Genomic DNA, 24,016 nt, shown 5'->3' with positions numbered 1-24,016 from the left:
GAGTAATGAGATTTGTGTGGGGCAACAAGTTTTTAGGACAACTTTTTTGTTTTGTGATGTCTTATTATAACTAAGCATTTCTAAAAAAGTAGAATGAAAGGTCACTCCTCAGTTAAAATGACAGTTCCTCTTACCAGGTTTATATAGGATTTTTAATCATGGCTTCAGGAAGTTTTTTCCTGAAGTGTCTGTTGGTGGGATGCTGATGGTGGCCTTTGCAACTTGACATCCCAATGCCTCTTGTCTTCTAAAGGTGAACGTTTCTCATGTATTAGAATATTTTAGATTAATGGGTGAAATCTTTCTAAGTTTGTATACAGCTGTGGATTTTTCCCACAGAAGAGTGGAGATCGTGTAAGGTGTTTCACATAAGTACATTCCTCTACGGCATAAACAAACTTGCCCTTCATAGCTGCCCTCCACAGGCCTCATGCTAATCTTTACAGGTCTTCCAAGAACCACAGATGAAAAACTGCCTTGAGTTTACATTATTCATCAGAGGTTCTTTACTATCTAATGTCCTTTTCCTTTTTGATACATATGCGTTAGATCAATGCCACAACTCTTAGGCTTTAAACTCGGTAAGGAAATGTTTAATCAAAGTAATAATAATTGATTCTCCAAAGAGTTTTCAAAACCCACATTTTTGGCTTCAGTTAATTACCTGTGTTACAAATACACAGAGCAGCACAAGGAGGGCCTTGATTCAGCCTACACTTCAGAACACATGAAACATGCTCGACTTCAGCTTGTAAGTGCTTTACTCACTTGGGACCAAAGGGTATCATAACTGGCCACGGCCAAAGCCAAGGGAATCTTGCCTTGTGCTTGAATTATAGCAAGGCTGGCCCCAGAGTCCATATCTTTATTTTGAAATTTCATAGCTGTGCCTGTAACTGGTGAAATTGAACTGGTGGCTTCGTGTTTTGGTCAGTGGCAAATTCTGATAATTTAGTTTTTCATTAAATTCCTGAATATCAGTCAGCTTAATAGCTGATATGCCTCAAAATTCTTTTCCAGAGAATAAGATGGACAAATCATTTGACTTTACTCCCTTACTTGAAGGATGTATACTTCCACTGCAAATTGGCTGTTGAAGCATACTCTACAACAGAGAAAGATGAAGCAAAACTTTCAGTAGGACCTGTGATTTAGTATGCCAAGACCCACAGCTTTAGTCAGATGCCTAAGGCTTTGATGTGGACCTTACGTAGTTTGAGAAGTTCTGTTTATGGACAGTTTATGTGCCTGGGGCTGTCTGTGACTCTTCATAACCAGTTAATTACCAGTTCCGTAAGCAATGTGCTTCCCTGAGAACATTCAATCAGTGCTAAAAACTGCAATAGGAATGTTGCGCATTTTGCAGGATTGTGGCCAGAATTCAGCTTATTAAAGAGTTGCATTCATTCGTTTTTGAAAATAAATTTTATTGATCTGTTTTCTGTTTGTTTTTAAGAAATGCTTAATTGCATTATTGAAAGTATTTTATAGGGTTTTAATGGAGAATTATTAAGGTATAGTTAATACTTTGAAAGCAGTGGGGAGGATGGGAGCTAGACAAAATCAGAACGTGCGCCATGACAGCGTGTTCTAGTGGGAGATTGAGCTCTCATTTTTTTGGCTTAGAGATACAGTCACTCTCTCCTTAAGCAAAACAAAGAAAACCTCTCATTGATTCAAGGGAAGCAGACTCAGACCCTCACTGAAGTATCCTCAGTCTTTAAACTCTGCATCTTGAAGCAGTTCAGAGTTAATTTCTCAGCCTTGCAGTAGAACAGGCTGCATCAGCCTTAGCTGACCTTGGCTCTAGAGCGATTTTCACCTCATGAATGCCATAATGCTCCTGGAAAGCTAAGAATAGACATCAAAGACAGGAAGCTAATAGTCCTGGTCATAAATTTCTTTGGCAATTCAGTCCACCTTTTCCGGAGCTCAAGACAGTTCCACATCCTTCACCACCCTCCTCTGTGCTTCAGGGAAGCCATGTAGCAATTCTGTTTCTTTAAATAAAGCCTTTGAGGTTTTTTGCTCATTTTCTCCCAGAGTGGAATGAACACTGTTGATTCCCTTTTTAATGCCCTTTTCTCCGGCTTCAGAAGTACTCTGAAAAGAGGCAGCTACTTTCCATCACATACTCAGACCTGCTCCCAGTTCCCTGGGAGGTGGCTTTTCCGTAATTTCGGCTCATGCTTTTTGTTGTCTTGCTGTTCAACAGCCTGCATACCTTGCTTTGGCCATGCTGGCCAGTTGCTATCAGAGATTCGGAGCCAGAATTGCCTGATGATGCCTGTCAAGTAAACAAAGATGAAAAATTGGATTAGCTAAAAACTTTATGGAGTTTAAGTGGAATTTAGAGGTTGGCATCCTTTTAAGAACATCCAAGGCTGGCACTGCATATTGAAGTCTGTGATTGAAGTCCTAGGCACTCCTTGCTGCAAGGCTGAGCTCGCAGGAAGCGCAGTGCTCCAGACACAAGCAGATGGTGTCAGGTGTTGTGAGCAACAGTTTTTTCCCTAGTAGTTGTTGTAAAAAAGGACATCAAATGTATCAACCTGCCTGTGGGGCAAATGGAAGCAGATATATTTCCAGTGGTACATTACTTTTTCTGTGGGTCAGGAACACATCCTAGTAACTTCTCTTGCAGCAGTGAAGGATGAAAGGATGCGTCCTGTGGCACATCTTTTTCAAGAGACAGCATTGGCCCTTTTTAGAAACAAAGGAAAACAAAAGTTACTTTTTTGGAATATATTTTGAAGACATGCTGGAAAAAGCTTTGCCTTCGGATGTGCTGTGTGCTCCCTTCCTGCCTTTCTTTCTTGCTGTTGAAAGCACAAAAAGATTGGTGTGTGTGTGTGAAACCTTTCAAGTGGAAGGATGGAATTGTGTGCACTGTGCCCATCTCTGGTTGGAGGCAAAAATGAATTCCAACGGCTTCATACCTGTATTTTTTCCAATCTCAGATATCTTTTAACATTCTGACTCTGAGACTGATGAAAAATGATTGATGAAATTAAAACAAGTAGCTTTGAGAGATCTCAGTCCTGGCTGTCTACAGGCTCTGCAACAGGCTTTGTTCGTGTCTTTTCTCTTCTGGAGGATGACAGGAAGCCTAAGAACTTCAGCTTACCCCAGTGAAGCCTTAAGTCTGACATGAGTGCATCTCTCTCTTTATCTCACTTACAAAAGAAGAAAGGATAAAGGTTAATATTGGAGTTTTTAAAAGGTCAAGGCTGGTTTCGATCGAGATGACAATGCTGCCATGGCTTTGAGGCTTTTTTGGGCTCATGTTTAGTTATGTCCAGTGTATCATTATGTAGACTGTTTTATTATGCTATTACTTCTTCCAGAATTTACCTTTCAGAATGCCTCTTAACCGACATACATCAAATTTATAGCATACAGAACTAGCTTTCAGAAGGAGAGGCTTAGAGTTCATTCAAGATCTCTCACTAACCACTAACTTAATATTCTGCATCAAAGGCAAAATATTCTCAATAATATGACACTGTTAAAATGTGTATGTTAAGCTATAGTACTTCATAAAATCTTATGTGGACTCATTGGTGTTAAATTTTGGAAAGGTTAAAATCCACTCAGTGTGAACCGTTGCTTGGTGTTACTGTCATGTGAATGTTTCTAGAGGACACTTGAGCACACAAAGAAATGTACCAAAAAGGCTATTTTACAATGATCTTGTTTTAATGGTTTATTTTGTAATCTCAACTGGTATGCACAAGGAACATGCAGTTATCTCCCCTCAAACTATGATCAGGTGTTTTGCTATCGATATGTGAAACCTTCAGCAAACATAAACAGTACAGCTATGCTGATTCATGGATGTTGATGGTCTGGACTTCTCTTCCTCTGCGAAATTCATATGCAGTGTGACAGAGAAAGAAGCCATGCTAAAAAGTCAGTACCATGGTTCCTAATTCATGGCCAGTTATCCTGGTGCCACATGAGGTGATAAACGTGTCCTCTTTTGTTTGGTGTATCTTTTATGTAGTTTTGTACCAGATGATGCAATGAATTCTGCAGTATAGGATGCAAAGCTAGAAAATGTCAGTTGTGGATACAGGGAAAATACTCAGGAATTGATTATTCTCCCCTGATGATACTATTGACTGTACTGAGAGTGGGATCAAGCCCTGGCTGCACAGCACACTGTCTTTATTGTTCAGTAATTAATTTTTAGGGGCTCAGCAGGAAGCTTATTTGCATTTTAAATCCTACATAGCCCCATTACCTAACATTTAAATGTGATTTAAGGGATACATAGGACCTGGCCAGGTTGTATCATGCCCACAGGCAGATACATGTAAGTAAAAATATCTTCCTTGCTGTGCAGGTCTGGAAGTGCTGAGAAGACGTAGATAGAAAGGCAGGATGAAAACAGTGGTAGAATTTGCTGTGTTTCTTGTGCATACGGTGTAATTTATCACAGAACAAAGAGGATTCAGAATAGACACTGTGGACGTTAACTTTGTCCCCTATTTTGGGTGATACTGTTCATTATTAATGTAAAAATACTGGACAACAGAGAAACCTATTATCAGTCTAGAAGAAAAAAAAAAATGGAAAGCTGCACAGTATATTGTACTGATGTAAGTAGAACTATCTGCATATAATGTGATTTTATTTATTGTTTTTGTGTAGAGAAGAGTGAGTATTCATGACTGTGGATATAACCTTTTGTTTATTTGTGTAATGTATTTTATTTCTTTTACAACTTGGTCATTTAAAATATCTACATTCATTGGTGTTCTTTGACTTTTTATTACGTGCGTTTTCTTTTACACACTTTAAAAATGCAAGAATATCACATACCTAAGTTGTAACAAAATGTTTCCATTAAAGAAATAGGAATATGAAATCATCTGTTTCCCTGGTGTCTTTTGTCACGTGCTCCCTACATTTTTTGGTCTGTTTCACTGGAACCTTATTGAGTGAGCAGTCATTTCTGTGTCACATAGAAAAAGAAAAACTTACACATTTTACCAACCTATAACCTCATTTCTTTGCAGCAATCTTATCAAATTGGGGCTGTTATTTCTTTACTGTGCTTTTAGATACATTCTTTAAATTACCCTGTTTTGTCTAGCCGCCTGCTTTCTGTAAGCATGTGTCTGTTGTAGCAGTGTTGCCAAAGCTAAGATTCATGCTTGAGACTATGCCAGGCCTTCATAATCTTAACTAGCCGGGAAATGAGTATGAGGAAGAAATATCTGATCACACTCATATAAAAACTGCAAGTACCAACAACTCACTGGGGAGCTGATAAAGAGGAGGAAACATCCTCTGAGTTAATTGTGGGCTTAAAATCTTTCTGCAGCCCAGGAAAGCAGGAAGAGTGAAAACACTCTTGTAGAGACCCATTCAATTGGTAGAGAATTTAACTACTTTAATAGCTGCAATGCTCTTTACTGGTAAATATCCAAATGTGTCATCCCTGGAGGTTTTCAAAGCCAGATTGGATGGGGCCGTGGCCAACCTGGTCTAGTATTAAATGGGGAGGTTGGTGACCCTCCATGTGGCAGGGGGGTTGGAGATTCATGATCCTTAAGGTCCCCTCCAACCCCGGCCATTCTGTGATCCTGTCATTCTGTGATTAAATTTAATAAATTCAGTACTGCCAACAAGTAAATGAATGTTACCAGTTTGAACAGCTGATTAAGGGTGAAAGAGGTACAAAGTTGTACATCCACAAGTAACTATTTCACCTAGCTTTGCTCGATGGTTTTTGTTTTTTTAAAGTTCTTATATTTTTGTCTAGTTATGGTCAAGAATTATCTGACAGTACCTAGTGATTTTCCAACATTACTTCATAATTGTATAAGTACTGTTTTGTGTTCCTGGTAATAGCAGTAATCATTAAAGGACTTCTATGATCTTTTTAAGAGTGCACATTTTGCACAAAATCATACGTGGGCTTCTCCAAAAGTAATGCCTACTATTTTGTTATGTTGGCCCAAGACACTGGAGGCAGATGTTAGTAATAGGGCCGTAAAGGTTGAATCTTCCCACGAATATCCTGGTACATTTGCATGCCATCTGTGTGGCAGATGGCAACAGAGGTGCAGTCTGTCAGAATGGCATCTGACAGGGAAGTGCAACTGAAGTAAAGGCGTGTCACTGAATTCCTCCATGAGGAAGAATTTCTCCCCATTAGCATCCACTGACTCTTGCAGGATGCTAAGGGAGACTAAAGGTGGATGTGCGCACAGTGAGACTGTGAGTTGTGCATTTCAGCAGTGACTACAGTGACAGTAGGGCACCTCCGCTGGTGCAGATTTTTTATGTGTAGCATGCAGGTGTTTGTTCTTGGCTGGTGAAAATGTTTAACTAATGATAGTGACTATGTTGAGGAACATTGTTTTGTAGCTGAGACTTTGCTCTATCAAAATGTTACTATGCTCTTTGTTGTAGTTTCCATGGAAATAAACAGGAGGCATTACTTCTGGAGCAGCCTACATAGAATCACATGGCCATAGAATGGCTTGGTTGTTTTCAAGCTCCTTTTAAGTGCTGAAAGGCCACAATGCAGTCTCACCAGAGTCTTCTCCAAGCTGACCAAGCCCAGCACCCTCAGCCTTTCTGTGTAGGAGAGGTGCTCCAGCCCTCTGCACACCCTTGTGGCCCTCCTCTGGACCTACTCCAACAGCTCCACATCCTTCGTGTGATGGAGGCCCCAGGCATGGGTGCAGTACTGCAGGTGTAGCTTCATGAGGGCTGAGAAAAGGGGAACAATTACCTTCTTCTCACTGCTGGCCACCCCTCTTCTGATGCAGCTCAGTTGGTCTTCTGGCCTGTAAGCATACACTATTTTCTCCCCTCAAGCTTTCCATTCACCAGAATCCCTAAAACTTTCTCAGCAGCACTGCTCTCGATGGATTCTGCATGACTCACCTACAATGTCTATTAGCAGTTTAAGATTCTAGTCACGACACATTGAAGATTATTCTTCTAATTACAAAGATTATTTTACTGATGTTTAATTCTAAGTTGTCTAGAAAGGAGGTCAATAATGTTATGTGCTTCACTGCTGTTATGTTCTAGGGATATGTCATCAGGGAACACAGCAGGATAAATTTTCAACATCTTGCCTTCATTGGTAGCAACGTAAAGAAATTTCATCAGCTTCTATAATGTAAAGTTTTGACTCAGTCTTGAGAATATGTCATAAGTTTACTGACTGAATTTATGTTCGGTATGGCTCTCAGGCTATTACTGCCTTCCTAGTGTGTTGTTACCTTCACAATGGTCAGATTTTCTTTTACTGTCACTGAGATTTTTTTTCTTTCTTTCTTTCTTTTTTTTATAGCTTCAAAATGAGTGCTTGATATGTGTGATTAATTGTGCATATGTATAAATAAATCAATATTTATGAAACAGATCATGCTAATGTGCTAATTATCTTTTTGTCAATGTGTTAGCAAACCTGACAGGTAGAAGTTTAATTTGGTGAAATTAATTGTGGCAACCGATCTTCAGTGGTAGCAACTTTGGAACTTCTGGATAGCATTCTGGATATCTTGTAACATGGTTGGATGCATTTCTGCAGCTTTCTTTGGAAACTGTTTCTTGAAAAATATTTATCACATTTCTGAAAAACTATGATGGCAGTTGAGCCTAATCTTGGTCTTGAAATTCAGCCAATGTTTTCTTGACTTGAGAGCACTACAGATAAAAAGTAGTTGTACAACTGACAGAATCTCTTTCATTGCCTCTTAGGAATAACCTACAATCTGCATTACAGTCTATAATGCCAGGAAGATATTCCTGTGTACATATGCTACCATTCATAAATTTTTCTGAGTCATCTTAGCACTGGTTTGATGTCTTTAGTCATCCGCCTCAGGAAATGAATATTCTTATTTTCCACATTCTAAGTAATTACTCTGTCCACTACAGTGATTTGTTCTAGCTATACATTGGTTTATTATCACAGGCTGTTGCTTCTTGACAGTGTCATTTGACATACACAATAAACTCTTGCTTTCAATTTTTAGGTACATATATATATATATAGTTTAGGTACTAGCTGATGTTGAAAATTGTCACTAAACTTAGTTTGCTCAGGACATAAAGGGACAAAGGAAGACTAGATCCTTGGAAGCCTTGTTCATCTTACACCCATATTTCTGCAGTACTGAAGCAGTTTCCTCATTCTGATCTAGTCTAAGTTCTCACTGTGTGAACAACCTCTGAAGAACTACTGCTGTGCTGCCTGTGAGACAGCAAGGCTCCCAGATAGCTTTTTCTCCTGCCTCCCTTTTGGGGTCTAGCAGGCTAACAGCACGCTTACTTAAACCACTGAAAACATACAGCAGAAGCTGTCCCTGTTCCTTCTCCCTACCTCTTGCCTAGTGTTAGAATAGTAGTAGAGGCACATCTAGGAAAAGCCAGGGTCCTGGCTTTGGATCAAGTGTATAATTGATTTTTTTCTGAGAGCAATGATATTAATGAACCAATGAACTTGCTGAACTCTGTTGTTGTATGAAAACTGAAAATGCCTCAGTAAAGGCATTGAAAATAATATTCATCATAATATAAATGTCTCCCTAGACAACCAGGCTGCAGCAAGGACTTCTCAATTCTCTCTCTTGCAACAGCAGAACAATTATTTTATTGTCATTTAGCCTTAAAAGGGATAGATCAAGAAGACACACCATCTACTATGGCTTAGAGGTCATTCTGTCAGGAATGTGGATTACTGGATTTAAACACCTCTTCAAACCAAACAGAATAAAGAGTTGATCAGAGTTGTGTCACAGCCATTATAATTATTACTAGTAGTGTGACTAATGTGTTCTGGTAAGTTTAGATGCTTGAAACAAAGGCTGCACTAACGACACTGAAATCTGAGTTAGGAGAAAACTGTTCTCACACTGAAGTATTTCAGGCAGTCCTGACAGTGCTGTCTCTGAACTTGCACCTGCTGAAAAGTGTTATCAGTAATGACTGAACTACTGCATGGGTAGCCTTCAAGTGTGGAGTATGCTGAGATGCCACTGCTGTGCCTATCTCCACATGCGAACAACAACTCTAAAGAAAGAATGATTCACAGCCCCTGAGTGATTGAATTTTTTCATACAAAATCCTTTCATAACAAGAGAAAGGATTCTACTTGCTCCCATTTGATTACTGAGAGGTAAATAAGATATCAGATCAGAAATAAGCAGGAAGAGGTGGAAGTCATAGTACAATTAGAAAACTATGACCTAATTACTATCGCAGAAACATGGGACAATTGCACAACTGAAATACTATGATCAAAGGCTAGAAACCTTTGGAAGAGACAGGCAGAGCAGGAGGGATGGAGGAATTGCCCTCTATGTTAAGAAATGGATAGACTGTGAGGAACTACCTCTAAAAATGACAGCCATTATCAGGTTGAGAACTTGTGGATTATAATTAGGGACCAGATCAATAAAGGGAATCTGTTTGTTGGGGTTTACTACTGTCCAGCTGACCAAGAAGAGTCTGTTGATGAAGCCTTCTTGTTTCAAATACAAGAAGTGTTGGACTCACAGGCTCTCATCCTGATGGGGGATTTCGATCACCTGGATATCTGCTGGAAAATAAAAAGTGCTGCAAGCAATCCAGGAGACTCTTGGAGTTCATTAAGGATAACTTCCTTGTCCAAGTATTGGGCAGACCAACCAGAGGTATAGAGTTAATGGACCTTGTGATTAAAAATGCCGAGAAGATTATTAAAGGGTTAAGATTGGAGGCAGCTTGGGCTGCAGGAACTATGGCCTGGCTGAGATTGTGATCTTGAGGAATATTAGCCTGACAGAGAGCGAAATCAAGACCATGAACTTTATGAGCGCATACTTCACGCTGTTTAAGGGATTGTTGAAGGAGATCCCCTGGGAAACTGTCCCTCAGGACATAGGAATGGAACAGACATGGAAGTTCTTTAAAGTCCCTTGCAACGCAATGCATTCTTTGATTCTATGATTCTATATTATTACCTGGAATAACAGCTTAAGAAACACCTGTGTATTGGTTATGCATCACAAAAACAAGTTCAATGAAAAGTTATTAATAAACAAACCCAATCAGTTCAGAGAGAAAAAAAAGCACAGCAAGAGCTTGATAAGTAGAGGAAATTAAGTTGAAAGGAATTATATTTATAGATATTAATGAGGTAAAGGTATGTAACAGAGAGGAATTAGAGATTCAGGACTTTATTGTCTGTTCTCAGAAGAGATTTACCAGAGCAGAGCACTGGCCAAAATCCAACCTTCTATCCTCATAGGATAGAGAGAAATGAGACTTTCTACAGGGCCACGGGTGTTATTAGAGAAGAAAGAATGGACCTTGTCAGGAAGGCACCAAAAGGTTTAAAGAATGTGGGCTAGACTCTGCCCTTCTGCATGCCTTCTTAAACAGAAATAAACCTCAGAACCACCTGGGATTCACCCAGCACTTGTTATAAATAGGAATAACAGAGTAAAGACTTCAAACAAAGGAAAATGCAGGCTATGTATCAGGAAAAATTGCATAATAGTGTGATCTATTAGCCCTCAGGCACCCCTCCCAAAGGGAGTGGAGCTGGAATTTCTGTTGCTCAAAGCATCGAAACCCAAAGTCCCTGGGAACGTGCTGCAGGAACAATCCTGCAGTGAGTGAAGGCAGGATGAGGTGATTTAGCTGGTGGTCATTTCCACCTCCAAATCCCTTTCATGTACATGCCAGTATGGTTTTAGTGACAAGCTACAGTTCAACGCCAAAGCTGAAAGAAGCCTGGACACCACTCGAGAGAGTGATTCAGAAGAAGTAGACAGGAAAGGAGGTATAGAAAGAGGGGTGGGGGGTGGGGGGTTAATTTAACTGAGACAAGCCAAAGACTATAAAAAATTTTCCAGTTCAATTTGGGATGGGAACTGAGGTTGAAACAAAGAAGGAGTGCTTAAGTGATCCCATCAGCTCTTGAATATTTATAGATCATGTCACATGGCAGCAGCAAGTATGTTAAAGCCTCGTTAACACTGAATTCCTTAGTCCAAGCCTGACAAATTAAGGCAGATATTAAGGGCTCCTGCCTCCAACACTGACCTCTGCTCTGCAAGCTCTCACCTGGATCTGACCAGTCTGAAATTTTCCTCTGCCTGAGCTGCAGCTGAAACAAATGTTTCCATCAGTGCTAGCACCAAACAATTTCCTCCTCCCTACAGCTCACTGTTCTCTGCCAAGGAAATAAAAATGATGGAGAAATAACCTCTCCTAATCATGAACGTCTGTCTAAGAAAGATGTCTTATTTCATCTCTTTACATTGTCGGTCCATTCTGTAGTGCCTCCTTTCATCGCTTGTTTTCACTTTATCATTTCTTTCCTTTATTTCCTCCTTTTTCCTCCTGTACTCCATGCCTAAACTCCTTTCTCCCCCACTACCTGCAATTTCCTAAGTGTGCCTTTTCTTTCTTTAAAGATTATTAAAATTGTTGTCCTGTTTTAAACAGTTCACCAGTTTTGTCCATGCCTGGAGAAAAATCTTCAGCGGTGTGTGCAACCTGAATCTCAGGACCAGGAGCCTTTCTTTGGGTCCACCAGGCACTGAAGAGGAGTTGTACATTTTGCTCCTTTGGTCACTGTCTACCTCTTCGTTTCATTTTACCTGTGTACTGCTGCAAGGACTACTGCTGAGGAGAAAGTACTCCTATTCAAAATGCAATCTGAAGCTGGGCTTTCAGTCAGAACCTCACCTCTCAGTCTGCTGCTATGGTAGGTTTCAGTGCACACGGTTGCTTATACTGCTCCAGAGCTCTGTGTTTCATGTGTTGCTTAGGCTCCCTTGTGGATGCACGGCTAACTGGATTAATTCAAGCTCCCCAAGAAAGTTAGTGTCCTAGGTGTGAGGCAGGAAACTGGACTGTTTTCCAAACTATTCATCTCTTTTGCTAATAGAGCATATCATTTCCTACTGCACTTAAAGTTTAGGAATCAAGGAGGTAATGTTGTACTAGGTAGGTAGTGCATTGCCAGCCACATAATGATCCTAATAATCCCAAACAATCTGTATCAATGCATTTTTATGTGCAACACGTTGTCTTCTATTAGATAATGTTGTATGCATATTAGATATACTATAATCATGCATTATCTATACATTGCAAACAGAGCTAACTTGTGTGTATCTATGTGTTGTTGTCAAAGGATTAGGGCTAAATGCTTTCTAATGTCATAAGATATATGCCTCTACTGTAGACTTAAAGATTTCCCTCCAGTGTCTGGAGAGAAAAGTTGTGGCTAACAAACAGCAGTTTTTAATGGAAATTATGGCTCTTTTTTCTTCTCTCTTCCCTGGTAATGCCTATTTTCACAACTTTTCTCATGTACTGTAGCATTCATAAATGGAAATAGAGCTCTTAAAATAAAGGACAATTTTCAGAATTATTTAAGATCTGCCTATATGAATATGGTAGACTCAGTTCCACTGTCCCATCAGTGAAACTGGTCCAGTTGTACATTTGTACATAATACTATTGAAGCAAAATACACATAAAGGTGAAAGACATCTTTTCAATACCTATTCCGAGTTATGAAACTTCTTGATATTTTCTACTTGTTGCCATTCTTGCTCTCGCTTCGATGGTACATACGAAAACCTTCGTATGTTTATCAGTGAAAAATGTTTATCAGTGTTACTTTTCCTTGGAAAATTACTGGCTGAATTTTGTTTGGAAAAAAACAAACAAACAAACAAACCAAAAACAAACAAACAAAAACCCTATTTTCTAGTGAAAACCATTATTTCAATTTGACATGGTCCCTACAGTTTTAACTGGAGGTGTTCCAGTGTAATGATGCCACCTTACATGACTTTCTTCTCAGAATGAGCCTCACAGACCAGGCTTTTCTAGCTTGTATAGAATGCACATTGCCCTTTACAGAGGAGAAAGCTGAGTACTGTGAAAGAGGGAAGTCTGGTGAACCCTGCTCATAATACTTTTTCCTTCAAAACTCTTAACTGTTACAGCTTCTTGAACTAAAAAATACTCTTTTCTGTCAATCTTTAGAAAATAGGTGTTTTCCATGAGGAAAACAGCTCTCTTTATTTTGAACATCTCTATTTTCAAGCATACAATACAAAGAAATTACTCAAAGGCGAGATAGCCATATTAAGTAATATTCATCATTTTTATAGAAAAACAGACAGTTTAAGCTAGAGTTTTGTAGGAGGGTAGAACTTACAGGTACAGCTTCTGAAATTGAGGGCCTCATCATGCCATCTTGTGTTTGCCTGGTTTACTAAAGGAATGGGATCACTGTACTCCAGTAGTTGGTCCATCACATCTTGTATCAGCTGTCTAAATTCAAGCACATTTGACAGAGAGGGTCTGAAAAATACTTTGTATTAAGAAGTTTTTGTACAAATGGACAACTAAATACAGGGAGAATATGAGAGCAAGGTGACAGAAGGAACCAAAGCTGGCTTCAACATCTACCATCGCCATTAGCCTGTTGTTAGCCAATATAAATGTGTACACCAAGTGGGTGATCAAACATACCATCCTGTGCCCATTTCATAACAACAATTTTGAATGGTAGTGTAAGTTGGACTCATTATTTTTCATCTGGCATTGAAATAAACATAGGAAAAGGACAAGGAAAGGGAAGGATAAATATTTTTGCAAAACACATCTAAGATACTAATGAACATTAAATCATTTCTACAGGAGTTTGGATATCAAAGGAAACAAGGAAGAAACCCTCCTAAATTTATTAAATAGAGAACAATTACACTTATTTTCATGTTTTTGGTTTTTTTCCTTTCTATTACATGGAATTTTCCTTCTTCATAATTGCTAACTTAAATGAAAGTCTATGCTAAGTCTGATTTAACACATAAGACAGTCAGAGAGGTCTGGTTTTCAGTATCAGAGGCATCTTTGTTGTGGAAAGTTGTCAGCTCACAAATGTTGTCTATACCACACAGATCTGTGTAGTTTGGCAGCTTTATAGCTCAGAATCCATCTCCCCAGAGACTTTCTATAACTTGTAAACCCATAAGGAATTTTTCAAGCCAGTTCTATATCCTAATTCATTCACTTATGAGAACAGATCCATTATAACACTTTCCAAAGGCATTCTCAAATACCTGCTTTTCTTCATCACTCTTGCATTAACAGTGACTTGAAACATTGACATGGATGCCAAATTACTTCCTCTAAATTTCTTGGTAGAACTCGTAAGTCTTTGGTTTTCTTAGCTGAGATACAGAAATACGGAATGGAAGGAAAATGTTTCAGTCTTTGTCCCTGGCTTTTTCCTTGGATTATTTCTAAATGCACTGTTTATCCTGTAGGTGAAATGCCTTTATCAGCTATGCAATAGGGCAAAATAATTCCAGATGAAATGGGTAAAAAGTGAACCAAATAATCACCAAATAAAACATTTTATTTTGTACGAACAAGCAGATTTCAGACAACTTGCAATATTTGGAGTTTCATTTTGATCTTTCGTGGGAAGACAGTCCCCAGTCTCTTAGTCTCTTTGCAGAAGTTTTCATCTTGTTTACTTAATCACCAATAAAGAAAAGGCATGAATGGGGCAGTATGTTACGGTATTGTTTAATCCCATTCTTCCACTAAACATCTGCAAATCTTTTCTATAGATTAGTCAAGAATTTCCAGTTATATGAAAATAATGGTTTTTTTACAGTAGATTTTTTTACAACTTGTCCAAGGATTATAGACTCTGGCTGCCCAGAATCATTGCCTTGGATCATTTATCTTTTTTTTCTCATTAGTAGCTTCCACTCTCACGCTAATGCCCTCTTAGTCTTTCCTGATCACTTTCTCCTCTCTCCATTCTTCATAACCTTTACATCACAGTAAAGGCGCAGACACAAATTGCATCTTGTATGACACTCCAAAATTTGACTGGTTCCTAAACGGCAAAAGAGCACTGCAATGCCTTCAGACATCATTCTATGAGGCCATGAGAATGAGCGCATGCCTTTGCAGGGCATAAGGTGCAATTGTACAAAGAGGGTAGCCAAAGCATTGCTGTACTCTTGCAATCTGTGCCTCAGAAATGGCCCAGAGAGGACTTTTGCAATTAAAAACTGCTTTAGTCTTGCAAGATCCTCCAACGTGCCTCCATTTCTCCCCAGCATCAGAGAATATCCTCTACCAGCTGATCCTTCATTTCCTCTCAGAGTTCCAGCACACCTGCACAGAAGACTCACTGCGACCAGGAGGAACCAGTAGTGACTCTGAAATCAGTCTCTGGAGGGCCAATTGTTAATTGATTCTAACAACATCGTATAAATAGCATTTTTCTAATAAAGTATTTACATGCCATTTTACAGTTTCCATGGAAGCCCTACTTCCTCCTATTCTGTTTGGGTTCGTTTACCCCTGTTCATGGCTATGGTATGTGAGAGCATTCAGCAAGGTTGCGATTACATCTGTTTTATCAATATATGCCATTCTGGGGAAATGGGACCAGCAATTAGAATTAAATTATGTGTTTTCCCCCTTTGAAATTACTGATTTAAATAATAATTTAAAAATATTATCTTAACCTTTTCCAAACATCAGTGTGAAGCTTTGGTTTAAAGTTGTTTTATTGAACTGTTTAAAAGAGGAAGCGATAACAAACATTTCAAGTAACATTGTTCCCAAAGACATAGGAACTCTGTCTCCAAGAAAAATACTTCACTACTTCTTGTTTACATGAGGTATTTTTTAATGTCCTTTTCTGATCTGAAAAGGTCAAAAACTCACACAAAAAAATAGGAGAAGTATATTTTATGAACTCATGAATATAATCCTCCGCTTGCAATGTAGCTGATCTGATACAGAGATGGAACGTAAGTAGTGAAATGCAGCCAAAAATGAGTTTTCCTATAGGACTCTGTGGAGCACATTAGCATAAATTATCATAAATATATGATAACTAGCCACATTAAATTGCAGATAAATTAGGACTTTGTTAATTAATTGAAAATATTTCATTTAACCAATATTTCTAATAGAGACTTTTGAAATAGAATTGGCAGAAACAAATAAATGGTGCAAAGCGCTTGGTCAAGGCACAACAGGAACTTGCATGTTCGAGAGGTTTTGATCATCAGTCTATAGTTACAGAAACAGTACTGCTGGAATCAGAGAAGAAACAAGTGCCTCGTGGGCTTTCCTGGCTCGTGGAGCTCACGCTAAAAGGACACAGAGCTTCTGGAAGGCATAGCGCTTATGAAACCGCTAAGTATTACCAGTTGAAACAATTTTGAGGATTTATGTTACTGGCATGGAGACCATAACCTGGCCTTCAATTTTCAATTGCTTCTTCAGTTTTCTGCAGCTGTCCTGGACAGTTTCTGGATCTGGTCTCTGATGGGAGTTCTCTGCTGAATGCTTACTGACAAGTGGACAGAAAGACCCTTGTTTAGTTGATTCCTACCATGCAGTAGGAATAAAATTCACTTCAACAGCTAGCTTGAGGAAATCTTCATTTAAAAAAAAAAAAAAAGGAAAACTTTTAAATAAGGCAGTGCAGTTGAGGAAAACAAGCTCGCCAAACTGTCTGACCGCTGGTATTCAGTGTCAAAGACAAAGCAAAGGAACAAATTTGTCTGGAGCTTCACCTCTTCTCTTGTACCAGGCAGTAAATAATTACAGAAAAATAAAAATGGTCACTCAATTGACTTGAAACAAGGTTTCATTTTCAAGCCTGGCTGTGGGTGTTGGTTAATATCAAAGGAGTTCTACAGCTGTAACTAGGAAAAGATCCCTGCATTCTGCAATGATCAGGTATTTTAAGGATAGCTGAGAAAAATCTCATCATGAGAAGCATTCCCAGAGGATAAATTTTTCCCTTTGGGTCCTGCAGCAATGGATTCATACATAAACATAAATTGTAATGTCTATGATAATGTCAGATTCCTATCTGAATCCACTGAGTTACATGCCTGTGAAAAAATAACATTCTCTATTATGAGTTTTCAGAATATTTTTGCTGGATATAGAGTACTTCTGAAAGGCAATCTGGAGCCCATTACATAGTCAGTTTGTGAAAAATGGGCAATGGCACAATACAAAAATTTGAACTTTTTTCATACCCACAGCATATGTAGATGAAGGATGCTAACCTGAAGAACTGCAAAATGAAAATTGGAGTTTGCACGTACTTTTTACAACTCTCACAAGAGTGTTACTTCAAGAGTATCACTTTAACACTATAAATGACAGTGGTGAACCTGGCAATGATCACAATTGCTGCTGTCACAGCGCAGATCACTGTCAACTTCACAGAATTATAGAATCGTAGAATGGCTTGGGTTGGAAGGGACCTCAAAGATCACTTGGTTCCAACCTCCTGCCGTGGGTGAGGACTGGAACTTCCTACTGTTCTGAGTATGCACAGTTCTGAAGACTCATATTTGTGGACAGGAATACTCAGGGACCAATGCTGATCAGAATTGCACTGCTGGAATACCTATATAACCTGCAAAGATTCCTTCAACTTCTTTTTTCCTCATAATGCCTTATCTCAACATTGGGATAAATCTTCCTGCTATTTCAGTACAAGATCCAGATTAGAATACAAACAGAGATGCAAAGCTTGACTGGTAAAGGATACTTTCTTGTTCAGATAAAAATATTTGTTTTCAGGACAGAATTAGAGCTTTCACAAGAATATGTGGATATGAAGCAATGCAATTTGACTTTGTCAGCACTTTGTATCATAAGAAATCTTTGTCTATTCATGCCAGGAGGAATTCTGAGGTGATTATTTCTCACATAATTTTGCAGTGAGAAAATACTTCTCACTTTCATGTGAATAGAAGGAAAATGATAGGATAGCAGGCCATGCAACAGCATGTTGACCCTAACTGTGCTACTCTTACTCAAGCTGAAGCACTATTTCTCACAGAAATTATTTCTATGATACATCTGCTGGATGTATTCCCACAGCACTAAAAGAGAGCTGGTATATTGCTCTAATCGGGATAACTTGTCTGGGGGCCTTTGTATACAGTACAACACAAAACATTTAATATGAATGAATACTAATCCAAACTAACATCCATGTTTCAGTTTTGCTGCTTTTTTTTTTTTTTTTTTTCCACAAGCAATAATAAAAGTTCTTTGCAGAATGAAGAAAGCTATACTCCCCTTTTTCATACAATTATATAGTCACATATCATTAAGTTTGGAAAAGACCTGTACAGCTGCCTAGTCCAACCATGAACTCATCCCCACCATGCTCAATCACCCTTAGTGCCACATCTCCTTGGTTCTTCAACACCTCCAGGGACAGTGACTCCACCCTCTCTGGGCAGCCTGTGCACAAACCTCACCACTCTTTCTGAAAATAAATTTCTCAAAAACATAACATCCCTGGTGCAGCTTGAAGCCATTGCTTCTCATCCAATCATTGTCACCTATGAGAAGATGCCGACCCCCACCTTGCCACAACCCCATTTCAGGGAGTTGTAGAGAGTGATAAGAACTCCTCTGAGCTTGCTCTTCTTCATACGGAACAATTCCAGTTCTCTCAGCTGCTCCTCAGATTTGTGCTCAGAACCGTTCATCAGCCCTTCTCTAGACATGCTCCTGGACCTCAGTGTTTTTTTTGTAGTGAAGGACCCCAAACTGAACACAGTACTTGAGGTACAGCCTCATCAGGGCTGATTACAGAGAGATAACAACTTTCCTAGTCCCACTGACTACATTATTTCTGATTCAAAGTAATAAATCTGATCTCCTGACCTTTTCACAAAATAATTCTTTGCACTATGATATTTACCTTAAAGCACCCTATTAATTTTCTCCAGTATTTCCTCTCTTAACCATCTTCTCTAATGTTGCTAGCGCAAAAAATGCCTTCTGTAATACGTTCAAATCCTAACAATTTGCCCTTTAAACTTTCTTTGATGGGGGCACTAATCCATTGATTTTCAGGAAATGAAGAGCAATGGAATTTCTATCCTTTTGCTTGAAGGCAACCAGCAGATTTAGAAACTATTTGTAGTTTGTCAGATGGATTGTCAGGGAAAAATTATTCATGACTAAGAAATTGCACTAAAAAATGGGGTCTGGAGAAACAGTGCATGCATTTTACAGTTCTAATGTTAGAAATGTGATACATATATTGCCTGCAAAAAATAAGCACATACAACTGTTAAGGAAGGAAATGCTTGCTTTTGATTATTTATGCATACAATTACCAGCATCGAAGTACTTAATTTAGTATGTAGTGATAGTGCATGTAAATCATCCAGGTACCACTTGCAGTGCACGGACTTCAATGTATTATGATTTCTTAAATCCACTCTATGTTCACTAATGAGTGTTTGGAATGCATTCTATAGCAATTATGCAGGCCTGCCTGTTTACATAATAATCTAAATCAACCCCAGAGCAAAGCCTAAGTCTATGAAGAAATTAATCCAGACCTTCCTCCTCAGGCAGATTTACTGAGTACTGATCAAAGGACACTACCCACTTCTGCAAACAGAACCACTCCCTTATCCTCAATACTGCCGATCTGACACGACATTTTCATATTTGCAAACATCCTTTTTCTGCCAGTTTAAAAAAAAAGGAATAAAGAAAAAGAAGAAGAAGGAAAAAATAAAGAAGTTAATCCTAAATCATAATGTGACTTCTGCAAAGTGTGAGTCCTTGGGAATATGGTCAGTATACCACTTCTGGACATTCTTGAGGTTTCTGAGAATAGTGAAAAGATGATTTGTTTCTTCCGTCTCATTCTGGTGCCTAATCACTCCTTTCTGAGAGCTGAATGCCTGTGATCCTTGAGTTTCGACACTGCAATTAAAACGGGAGACACAGACTCCCCAGTGTCTTAGCATAACCCTTCACAGAGTTCCCTTCTGTGAGCAGTCTGACTTATAGTACAGGTCTTCAGGGACTTGTGATAGTGGAAACAGACACAAACCTTGAAAAAGATCCAAATCAATTAATCTTTGCTTCTGGTAGAATAAACCAGAATATCAAAATCCAGACAAGCAATAAGCCAACAGTATGTATCTGCCTAGTTCAGTTTCCTCATACTTACTCATTCTATGAGGCTAAGTCACACTCCAGGGAGGCTCAGCATTTTCTTCTTCCTATTGTACTGTGACATTTCCTTTAGAATACAGACCTGTCACAAGCTCTTCTCTAAGCTACTTTAAAATTTCAAAGAGAAAGACTGTTTTATAAGTTATTTTATCTTGACAAGCTGACTAAATTTGCTTCATTTTTTTGGGTGCACAGACATGAAAATCTAGTTTGTTGTGAGCAGCATTTTTCTGCTTAGCCAAAAGTAATGCCATTTGAATGGATGATCATCACAAAGTTTAACATTTTATCATTATCTTCCATTATCATCCCAGTGCAAGAATTTTTTGTGACATCGGTGTTGGAATTTACATTACTGGGGAAACAAAAGATAAGAGTGAAAGCAACTGAGCTCAAAAATCAAGTCAGTCATGTGCATATGGATAGTTCATTACACATGGACAATTTCAGTAACCTTTTTTCCTACCCTATTGCAGAAATTGTATTCTGTGATAACTATGTCCACATGGCCAGCTGTTTCCTACTTCATTTCTACAACAATGGCATAGAAATAGGGAGCGTATTTCAAAGTGAGCACATAGCATTCTCTGGGCAAGAATCCTGCGGTGTCTTTTCCAGAGGTGTGCTAGCTGTCTGTGTTCTGGATCTGCCCATGTGGTGTGTTGTGATTGTACAGCAGAGCCAGCTGAAATCAGCCAGAATTGCAGGACTTGTGGTCAAACTACACATTTCTATTAATTCATCTCATTTGACCCACATGGTGGATGCTGTTGGGAAAGGCTGTTGATGTAGATGTAGTCTACCTAGACTTCAGCAAAACATTTAACACTGTCTCCTGCAGTACTCTCCTGGAGAAGTTGGTAGCTTGTGGCTTGGACAGATACACTCTTTGCTGGGTAAGTAACTGGCTGGATGGCCGGGCCCAGTGAGTGGTGAGTAGTCATAAGTGGTGTTTCCCAGCAGTCAGTAGTTGGGCCTGTCTTGTTCACTATCTTTATGGATGATCTGCACAAAGGGATTGGGCACACCCTCAGTAAGTTTGCAGATGACACCAAGCTGGCAGGAAGTGTCAGTCCCCCTAGGGGTAAGAAGGCCCTACAAAGGGATCTGGACAGGCTGGATCACTGGGATGAAGTTCAACCAGACCAAGAGTCGGGTCCTGCATTTTAGCCACAACTCCAACCAATGCTACAGACTTGGGGTAGAGGTTTTGGAAGACTAAAGAGACAAAACGGAGCTGGGGGTGTTAGTCAGTGCTAGGCTGAACATTAGTCAGCAGTGTGCCTAGGTGGCCAAGATCAATGGCATCCTGGCTTGTATCAGAAATAGAGTTGCCAGCAGGAGCAAGGAAGTGATCATCCCTCTGTACTCAGCTCTGGTGAGGCTGCATCTTGAGTCCTGTGCTCAGTTTTGGGTTCTTCAGTGCAAGAAAGACATCAAAGCCCTGGCACACATACCAGCAAAGCTGGTGAGGAGTTGGAGCATAAGTCTAATGAGAAGTGGCTGAGGGAACTGCGATTATTTTGTCTGGAGAAGAGGAGGCTCAAACAAGACCCTATCACTCTCTACAGCTTCCTGAAAGAAAGTTGTGGTGAAGTGGGGGCCAATTTCTTTTCCCACATCACTAGCAATAGTCCTAGAGGGAGGACTTGAGTTGTGCCATGGGAGACTTGGGTTGGATGACAGGTAAAATTTCTTCCTAGGAAGAGTGGTCAGGGACTGGAATGAGTTGTTTCACCATCCCTGGAGGTGCTCAAGAAACATTTAGATGTACTAAGAGACATGGTTTAGTGGGAAAATATGGATGGTTGGACTAGTTGATCTTGGATATCTTTTCCAACCTTGGTGATTCTATGTTATATGATCTCTTTTTTGTGTACCAATGTATTTTCAAGTTGCCATCAGCTAACAGAAAGGAAAATTTCTGTATGCCGTGTCTCATACAAAGAGACTGAGATCTCCATATAGCAATGATTTAGCTACACAAAGCACAGACTAATTTGATAAGTCATTTGGCTGCTGGTGCCAATGAAGCGATGGCACCAGGAAGGAGTGGAGAATACAAAACAGGGAAGTTTTTTGAAATAATTTAATTTTCTGATCAGGGGGAAAAGAATGTGCTGGGAAATGACCGTAACACAGATCTATCATGCTTAATGGAGACTGCATGAATGAAAGTACTATGAAGACCTCTATTTTTACTATCCCTGCCATTCCAGTCTTAGGGCTGTAAAGCACTGAAGGTAGGCACTTTCTCAGTGTTTTTACCTGCAAATTCCCATGTGATATCATTTTATTAGTGGGATCCATGCACTCACATTTTTCCTGCTACACTAGGATGAAATGTTCTTCAGAAATGCAGTTAAAGAGATGTTTATTTAGCCACTGATGATCTGCTTACTCAGCAAAGCAGTTTCTCTAATGCCAGTCACAAACTCGTGCTTACATAGGAAAAACTGAGAAAATGCTCCAAATACACAAGACATGCTCCTCATATTTTTTGCTAATGTTTTGGAAGAAAAATAGGGTGCCCTATAAGCCGTTAACTGCATGGTAAAACAAATTAACTCATCCTGAAGAGATTGACAGTGGAGGTGGAGTGTGCATTTAATGGACCAAATGGATAAGAGTGTTTTGAAGTGGATAACTTGGGGCACTACCTATCTTGTAAGTGCCTGCTTCCTTGCTTTAGTTTCAATTAATTCTAAGTTATGACTACAAAGGAAAGTTCCTTTTATGTGGCAGAAGGCAGAGAATTTGAGAAAGAGAGGTGCTCCTCCCCAGATGGCAACTGGCAAGAACAACAAATTCAGAGAGGATCTGTGTTCCCTTCTTGAAGGTAAAAATAAAAAGACTCTATGCACCAAATCCGTTAAGCATGTAAATCACACTTCTTTGAAAAAGAGAACTGTTTTTCATAAATAGCAAATCTTAAACGTTTTTCTTCGGCAAGAGATTACTGCATGCACTGTATTTTACTGAGACCGTTTTCAGAAGCCATTTATTATGTTCTCAATCTGGTTTATTTTGTCTTACAAGAATCCGATCAGTTGTAAACAAAAACATTATTATCAAGTAAAATAAATCCCCTTATGTTCATCTGATGTTTAAGTTTTATATCTATTGAAAAGATAAAAGATTGGGTGAGAGATCTGGCCCATCTCTCTTGTAGAGATGAGCAGGGTGCTCAGAACCTTATTTTGAAACAGAAAGTCCATTTCCACCACCAGTGGTTCTGTTGACATATAGAGGAAAGTGATGCATGGGAAATTTCTCCTCTAACAACACAGTTTTCTCAATGATTCACACATATGATTGAATCATTGCGCTGCTTGAGACCATTGAGGTCTCTGAGGAATAACAACAACTATAATAATAACTAGAACTTGTACAAAATCATTTGTCTCTTCTTCAAACTCCAAGAACTGCCTCTGGCTACCTCTGCTCTTTGAGAGGTATTGTGGAACTGGTGAATGCTGTCTTCATGTGCTGACTAGTGCAAAAACAAGTCTTTAACTAGATGCTTAAATTTCTTTCTGTCTTCCTGAGCAAGATACTAGCTGTTCTAACTTCATTTCTGGAAGCTGATATGAGATTTTTAGTCCCTTCCATCATTTATTCTCATCCCTTCTTATTAGGGAATTATTTCTCTTTGTGAAATTGTGATTCTTGTTGTAATGAACCACATAATGCTACAGTTTGTGTGAAGTCCCACCTTGGTGCCCGGGAAGGTTATGGAACAGATAATCTTGGGAGCCATAATGGACCAGTTAAAGGCCAACCAGAGGATCAGTCAGCATGTGTTTGTGAATGCTAGATCCTGATTGACAAATCTGATTTCATTCTATGACAAGGTGATCCACTTAGTGGATGAATGGAAGGCTGTTGATGTGGTCTATCTGGACTTCAGGAAAGCCTTTGACACTGTCACCCATGCTATCTGTGGAGAAGCTGGCTGCCCATGGTTTGGATG

This window comes from Meleagris gallopavo, chromosome Z (genome assembly GCF_000146605.3).
Source record: "Meleagris gallopavo isolate NT-WF06-2002-E0010 breed Aviagen turkey brand Nicholas breeding stock chromosome Z, Turkey_5.1, whole genome shotgun sequence".
NCBI lineage: Eukaryota > Metazoa > Chordata > Aves > Galliformes > Phasianidae > Meleagris > Meleagris gallopavo.
Note: the sequence above shows the minus strand (reverse complement) of the source record.